Source organism: Chrysochloris asiatica, unplaced genomic scaffold (assembly GCF_000296735.1).
Source record: "Chrysochloris asiatica unplaced genomic scaffold, ChrAsi1.0 scaffold00018, whole genome shotgun sequence".
NCBI lineage: Eukaryota > Metazoa > Chordata > Mammalia > Afrosoricida > Chrysochloridae > Chrysochloris > Chrysochloris asiatica.
Window position 1 is genome coordinate 21,754,814 of NW_006408536.1, and position 8,266 is coordinate 21,763,079.

The following is an 8,266-nucleotide window of genomic DNA, read 5'->3' on the forward strand; positions in this document are numbered from 1 at the left end:
AAAAAAAGAACCAATGGTATTAAAGGAAGAAGTCCAAGCTGCACTGGAGGCACTGGTGAAAAACAAGGCTCCAGGAATTGATGAAATACAAATTGAAATCTTTCAACAAAGTGATGTGGCAGTGACGGCGCTCACTCATCTATGCTAACAAATTTGGAAGACAGCTAGCTACCTGGCCAGCCAATTGGAAGGGATCCATATTTGTGCCGATTCCAAAAGAGAGGTGACCCACTGGAATGCAGAAATCATCAAACAATATCATTAATATCACATACAGGTAAAATTTTGCTGACGATAATTCACAGTCATCAACAGGGAACTGCTAGAAACTCAAATTGGATTCAGAAGATGATGTGGAACTAGGAATATCATTGCTGATGTCAGGTGGATCTTGGCTGAAAGCAGAGAACATTAGAAAGATGTTTACCAGTACTTTATTGACTACGCAAAGGCTTTCGATTGTGTGGGTCATGACAAGCTAGGGACAACATTGCATAGAATGGGAATTCCAGAACACTTAATTGTGCTCATACGGAAATTGTACATAGACCAAGAGGCAGTTTGAATAGAACAATGGAATACTGAATGGTTTAAAAATCAGGAAAGATGTGAGCCAGGGTTGTATTGTTTCACCGCACTCATTCAATCTGTATGCTGAGCAACTAATCCGAGAAACAGAACTATATGAAGAAGGACATAGCATCAGGATTGGACGAAGACTAATTAACAATCTGTGATATGCTGATGATAAAACCTTGCTTGCTGAAAGCGAAGAGGACTTAAAATACTTACTAATGAAAATCAAAGAGCACAGCCTTCAGTATGGATTGCACCTTGTTGTAAAGAAAATAAAAATCCTCACCACTGGACCAATAAATAACATTATGATAAATGGAGAAACGATTGAAGTTGTCAAAGACTTCATTCAGCTTGGCTCTACTCATGGAAACAGTCAAGAAATCAAAGGACATACTGCCCTAGGCAAATCTGCTGCACAAGACCTACCTCACTAAAATGTTACAAATTTGAGGACTAAGATGTGCCTGTCCCAAGCCATGGTATTTTTAATTGCCTCATATGTATGTGAAAGTTTTTACAGTGAATAAGGAAAATCATAGAAGAACTGATGCATATGAGTTATGGTGTTGGACTGCCAGAAGATCCAATGAATCTATGTTGGAAGAAGAACAGCCAGAAGGCTCCTTAGAAGCCAAGAAGGTGAGACAGTTCGTCTCTTATACTTCAGACATATTATCAGGAAGGACCTGTTATTGAAGAAGGACATCATGCGTGGTAAAGTGGTCAGTGAAAAAGAGGAAGACCTCCAACAAGATGGATTGGCACAGTGGCAGCAGCCATGGGCTCAAGAGTAATAGCTGTGAAATTGGCGCAGGACTGGGCAGTGCTTCTTTCTGCTGTGCACGGGGATCACTTTGAGTCGGAACTGACTTGTCGACTGCCGGGGACCTGCCTCGACATAGTTGTGTTGTTCACAAGTGTTTGGTTCACGAGGAGGGGAGATCGAGTGGCGACACAGATAGCAAAAGAGACACAGAGATGCAAAGAGAGAGACAAAGAGACACTCCGAAACCAGAGTGAATGCTGGACTGGCATCAGGCAGATCCTGCATTGCAAACATATCAGCCACGAAGGCCGTAATATCTTGCATAGTAAACATCTTAGCTAAACAGGCAGTATGGTTGCAAGGCTGGACTGTACCCCTTGCATGCTGTAACGCACGCCTTGCCAGTCGTAATGCACCTGGATTCTTTCTGCGCCTTCCTTTTATTTAGGGGAGGTACTTTACACAAAGCTAGGAGGGGACTAAGACAAGATTTACTTTTCCAGACATTCAGGCAACTTTACATCATACTTCGCAGGTTCGAATCTCATGACCGCAACTTGGTTTCTCAAGCTTAATTAACATACCTTTTAGCACCTAGCCTCAAATGGAGGAAGAAAGGGAGGATTCCCATTGTGTCAGCTGCCCAGCCCAAGTTCTTCAGGAAAAGAGGAGCCTGGGTGAATAGGCAGCACATGGAAACACTTTAGGGAGGGCATTCCTATTGTCCTTGGAACAGACCAGGGAGCCACCCAATTTACCTTGAATGAATTCTGAGGGAAGAACTTTGCCTGTTTAGAATTTTACAGTCTTGACTTTTAGGAAAATATTACATATATCTGTGTTTATCAAGGGCTTCATGTCTGCAATTAATAAAAATAATTTGTTATTAACTGCCAGGTGGCTAGATCTGTTACACTCGGGTCTATGGGGCCTCAAACCTCTGACCAGGCCTTCACGGTCTGCAACAGTCGACACCTAACAACACTCCCATCAAGATTTACAGCCTCGGAAACCCTGTACAGGGTCGCTATGAGTCGGAACCGACTCCACAGCACATAACAACAACAACAAATATTTATTCAAAGGAGTCCTAATAGCATAGTGGCATATACATTGGACTGGTAACTGCCAGGCCAGCAGTTTGAATCCAGCAGCTGCTCTGTGGGAGAAGGATGAGGCTTTCTGCTCCCTATCCTGGGTTGCTGTGAGTTGGAACCAACGCCACAGCACACAACAGCAGCAGCAGCAGCATATTCAAAGGAGCTCTGGTTATGCAACAGGTTAAGAGATGGACTGCTAACTGCAGGGTTGGCAGTTCAAACCCACCAATCGCTCAGCAGGAGAAAGAAGAATGAGGATGTCTGCTCCTATACAGATTTAGAGTCTCAGAAACCCTAAGGAGCAGTTCAGTGAGTATGTACTCAGAACTATGTTAGGTATGCAGAGACATACAATACAGACCAAATCCTTGCCTCAATACCCACAGAACCCACATATATTCTACTAGGGCAAATGACTAGGCCCCCTGGGTGGTGCAAAAGATTTGCATTCGACTACTAACCCGAAGGTTGGTGATTCAAACCCACTCAGTAAGTCCGCGGAAGAAAGTCCTGGCAATGTGCTTATGTAAAGATGACCACCAAGAAAACCCTACGGAGCTCTATTCTAGTCTGTAACACATAGATAGGGACGCCAACAGTTAGAACTGACTCAACGGTAACAGCTTTGGAGGAAATGAATGATGGCAAGTAAACAAATGAACAAGATAATTAAAGATTATGATCAGAGCTGTAAAGGAAAGAAAACAAACGAAAGAGCGACCAGCAAAGGCTAAACCACAAAGGAAAGGGAGCCCTAGCCATGCACATACCTGGGACAGAGCCTTCTAGGCAGAAAGAGGTGGAAAGGTCCTGAGATGGAAACAGATTTGGTCTATCTGAAGAACATAAAAGGGGCAGCATGGCCAGTTGTGTTTATCAAACTGTGGGTCATGTTGTAGGTTAAGATGACGATTTTGTGGATCATTGCATTTTTGGAAAGGAATTCAAATAGAAAAAAAAAATAAAAGAAGATCACATGCTTTCAGAATAAAGACTGTTTTATGGACTTGTAATTTAGTTGTGTGTGAGGATGTGTGCAAGTGTGCTAACACATGCAGGTGTACACTGAGTGGCGATGTATATAGTACAGTACCTATTGTGGGCAGTGGTCAAATCGGAAACCTCTGGCCAAGATGGTAGTAAGTAAGGAATAGTAAGAACTGAGGATGGAGAGGTGGGCAAGAGCCAGAGCACTGCAGGCCTGCAGAAAGAATTAGGGTTTTATTGAGACACAGTGGGAAGGCGCCAGAGGGTTTAGCTGAGCCATGACTTGATTAAATCTGACACGGTATTACCCTAAGGTTGCTATTGCGCAAGTCAGGAGTCCCCAGTCATGGCTCTGGCCTAGCCACATCAGGGATTTTGAGCAAATCACTTAAAACTCTCTAGATCTCACTTTCTCCATTAAACAATCTTAACACGGTTGGACCAAGAGCTTGTCAATTGCTAAATTTATATGCCTATATTCTGCTCCCTCTCTTAGGCATAAGTCAATTGGGAATATACTAGTATTTGGTCAAGCTCTGGGTCACTTCTTATAGTTTATACAATTTTCGAACGATCTCTTTACTTGATCCAGCTATGTTATTAGAAATAAGATGGCCAGGCTAAAAGTGAACCACTTGTTTTTGTCAACCCTCTGGTGCAAAGTCTGGGCACAAAGGAAGGAGACATGAGCTGAATTATTGACTAGACTACCGAGAAAAGAGTTCCTTACTTGTCCCAGATCATCAACTGATCTATAATTTGTTGTTAGATGGCCCTAACTCAACTCTTAGCAACCCCCTGAGAAAGAATAGACAGCTCCATTGGGTTTTCTTGGCTGTGATCTTTACAGAAACAAATCGCCAGGTCTTTCTCCCATGGGGCAGGTTCATGCATTGTAAGGACTCCTTACCTATGTAGGGGAGTTGAAAGTGCCAGGGAACCTCGGCTGAGTACTAGTTAGATGCTGAAACTTAACCCCTTTCCCAGTTACCAAACTCACTTCTGAGTCAAAAGATTCATTTAAAGTGGTGTGGACTCCTGATGTGGCGCTGTAGGATAAACACTGGACTGCTAATTACAAGATCAGAGGTTCAAACCCACTAACTGCTCCTCAGAAACCCTATAGAGAACATTGCTATGTGACGGCTTTTAACAACCTATGGCGTGGCACTGTAGGATAAGCACTAAACTGTTAACTGCAAGGTCAGCAGTTCAAAGCCACCAGCCACTCCTCAGAAACCCTATATAGGGTTACTATGAATCAGAACAGACTCGCTGGCACACAACAACATATGCAAAGCTGTTAAGACAGCTTGATGTCTATGGGTTAATGGTGCTATGGGTTAATGCGCTGGGCCCAAAGGTAGGTTTGAACTGCAAGCTCACCAGCTGCTCCTCAGAAACCCTATACTTAGCAACAACAACTGCATGATTCCCATTGAACAGATATGGAAACAGGGACTTAAAGGTAGACAAAAACAAATTATTTAGTGGCAGGGTCAAGATTAAAGCAAAGAAACAAAAAGCTAGTCACTGTCTAGTTGATTCTGACTTATGGATGGTAACCCCATGTGGTTCATAGTAGAACTGTGGTCCATACGGTTGTCAGTGACTGAGATCTTTTGGAAGTAGACCACCACTAGATTTTTCTTCCAAGGTGCCTGAGTGAATCTGACCACCAACCTTGGGATCATTAGCCATCTGCAACACTGGGCCAGGATTAAAATCAACTTTCAGTTGAGCAACATGGACATTCTTTCTTGATTCTGTATTTAAAAGAACCATTCTGGATGTTTTTTTTAAGCTATCTGTAAAAGAGTCACTTAAGTACATAACAACACAAGTATCTGTGTCATATGGACACAGAATGTTCAACCAATAAATCCGTTTTGGACTCACAGGTGTCTTGCTAGATGAAAGGATAAGAGCTCAGTCCAACAATGCTGAGGCCTACTCTGTAGGTAGCATGCTGGGCTGCATGAAGTGGAATTAGGCAAAAACATCCAAGGAATTTGCATTCCCAATTAAGTCTAAGTCAAGAGTATTCTCGCAGTTTCCAGGTTCATTTTCTGGACTGCTGCTGGATGAAAGGCCAGCAGAGGAACCCTGGACTGGGAGGTGCACCTGTGCCCGACAAGCGTCTGCAAGTTCCAGAAACAAGGGGCGATGCTTCAAACTCACTGATTTCCAACTTACGTTTAACCTTTCAAGGAAGCAATGAACACACCACCTGCCAAATTGAAGCAGCAGCAGCGTACATGGCATGTTACCGAGGCAAAAGCCTTGGAAACGTGCAGGGCACAGTCCCTGTTAGGGTCGAAAGGGTCTCATCCAGAGACCCCCCACGAACACCTCCGCAAAGTTGGGTACGCTCACTGCACACCCGCTTCAGCCCTGACAACGCGGTACTCACCTGTCAAATACTCAGCTTCGAACCTCCGCCGGGTTTCTGCGATGAGCTTGGCTTTACACTGGGCCTGAGACTGGAAGGAAGACAGGACAGGCCCCTTAGACACCACCTGCACCTCACCTTTAACCCAGTCCAGCCCAGCCCAGCCCAGCCCACCTGTCCCCAGTCACCCGGCCTCTGAGTATCAGAGGCTGCCTTTACGGCCAGGGGATCCGGCAGTCAGGCGGCTGGTTCCTCACCTCGGTCATGGTCGCGATCATGGGCGTGCTCAAGGGTGCTGTCGCCGCCGCCAGTATCTATCATCACCGGCCAGGAGGGCCCTGGGATAGACAGGAGGGCGGGAGGGGGAGGCGGTCGCGTGACAACGGAAGGCGAGCGCAGTAGCCGACACACCGTCCAATCCAATGCAGCCGTCTGGGTGTGAGGCGGCGCCAGGCCGTCAACCTGGCTCCCCATTCGCTGCTCATTCGAGCTCCGCCGCTCGACGTTCCCGCACATGTAGCCCCGCCCTCTCTATTGGCAGAACTGCCAGCACTTCCCGCGCGGAGCTCCGCCCCAGAGAACACAGCCGACCCTGAGGTTTCTCAACACTCCCTGGAGGCCCCGCCTCTTCAGCCTCCCTAGCAACCATCTCTTGGCAGGCTAGGCTGGCTCCTCTCTCTCTCTGCGCGCTACCAGGCCCCCAGTCCGCTCCTCCCAGGATGCAGTGCGCTGGCGGGAGATTCGGAGTTTGGGACCAGTGCGCTCGAGTGGGGCGGCAGAGAGGTGCTCGCTGCAAGACGTGTGGGCAGGAATGTGCTGAGGTAGGGCCTGCGTGTCTTGTATCCCTGGTCGCCGCTGAGGCTGAATGTGCTCTCATTGCTCCCGCATTGCGGGAGAGCGGGAGGGGAGCGGGAGACTCGGGACCTAGGTTCTGCCTGAGTGAGCCGCGAGGGTACCTAAGGACACTGGTCTTGGAAGGGTCAGCGCCTTAAGTCTCCCGGCCTTGTGAGCGCCCACGAGCCCACACCTCCACCCCTAGTTTGGTGCTCTGGCAGGTTCCTGGCCTTGGAGGTGTTTGGGGGTGGTGGTGGGTGGCGAGCTCGCGTCCAGCAGGGCCCTCTCTGGCCCTCCCTGGCCTAGGCATGCGCCATACTCCCGGCCTGGCGCTTCCTTCTTGAAAGATCCAAGCTGACTCTCACCTCCTCTGAGTATCTAAAGACACTGTTTCTTGGGGGAACTTTTTTTTATGGTGGCAAGATGGCAAAGCACATTTTCTCTACCATGCCGAACTTTCTATCATGTGATAACTGGATTTTAAATGTTTAGAACCGATTTGACTGCCCTTTACAACAACAACCATATTTGAGCATTATTTCCTTTGAAACGTTCTTCACCTCTTTAACATCATTTCCACTTGAAGTGGGAGATGGTGGTGGCTGTGTGTCGTGGAGTCAGTTCCGACTCATAGTGACCCTGTACAGGGTTTCCGAGGCTGTAAATCTTTACGGGAGCAGAACGCGCCTCATCTTTCTCCCGTGGAACATCTGGTAGTTTCGAACTGCTGACCTTGCGGTTCGCAGCCCCATTCGAACCACTAGGCTACCAGAGCTCGTTGAAGTGGGAGATACTTGGCAAAAAAGTATCTTTAGAACAGGAGTGTCAAGTTAAAGGACAGCCCCACCACCTCAAAGAGTAATCCAGTCCCAAAGGTCAGTCTTGCCAAGTTTGAGGAATCCTGAGTTAGATTTAGGAAGGTCGACAGTTCAAAACCACTGGCTCCACTGGAGAAAGCTGAGGCAGGCTGCTTCTGTAAAGATGTACAGTCTGGAAGACCCTAGGGGGAGGGGGGCAGTGCTGCTCTTGCTTAGAGCATCCTTATGAGTTGGAATCAGCTCCATGGCAGTGGGTTTGGGTTTTTGTTTTTTTTTAAGAGAATAATTTTATGGTTGGATAATTGAAAGTGTTGCTCATACAATTATCTTGTTTTTTTCATTTTACTTGAAAAATACTGACAATTATGAGAAAGAACAGTCCCCAATACTTCCACAGTCAGAGCACCTTAGCGTGTTTTACCCCCAACTATATAACCCAAGGAGTCCAGGTGTGGCGCTGTGGGTTAATGCGCCAGACTGCAAGGCCATTTGAACTGCAAGGTCGGCTGTGCAAGGTCGGCGGTTCAAGCTCACCAGCTGCTCCTCGGAAACCCTATACAGGGTCGATATGGGTCGGAACCGACTCGACGGCACTTCACAACAATATAACCCAAATCAAATCTACTGCCATCAAGTCGATTACTACTTATGGTGACCCTGTGTGGGGTTTCTGAGACTGTAAATCTTTTTTTTTTTTTTTATTTAATGTTTTATTGTGAATTATGTGATAGTTTACATGGGAGAACATTAGTTTTACATTCATCCTACCGTATATCGTTTCATTGTCATG

The 8,266-nt window shown here is 46.5% G+C and overlaps 1 protein-coding gene and 1 pseudogene across 1 annotated transcript in view; one reads left to right on the forward strand and one right to left on the reverse strand.

The window, feature by feature from the left end:
• The window catches only part of MOSPD2 (motile sperm domain containing 2), a 49,830-nt gene extending 43,923 nt beyond the window's left edge, over positions 1-5,907 (reverse strand). The window contains exon 1 of the mRNA XM_006835615.1: positions 5,846-5,907. The gene's annotated coding sequence lies outside the window, so the exon portion shown is untranslated. The remainder of the gene's footprint in view (positions 1-5,845) is intronic.
• A 636-nt stretch (positions 5,908-6,543) lies between these two features.
• Positions 6,544-8,266, forward strand: part of LOC102827715 — an 11,469-nt pseudogene continuing 9,746 nt past the window's right edge.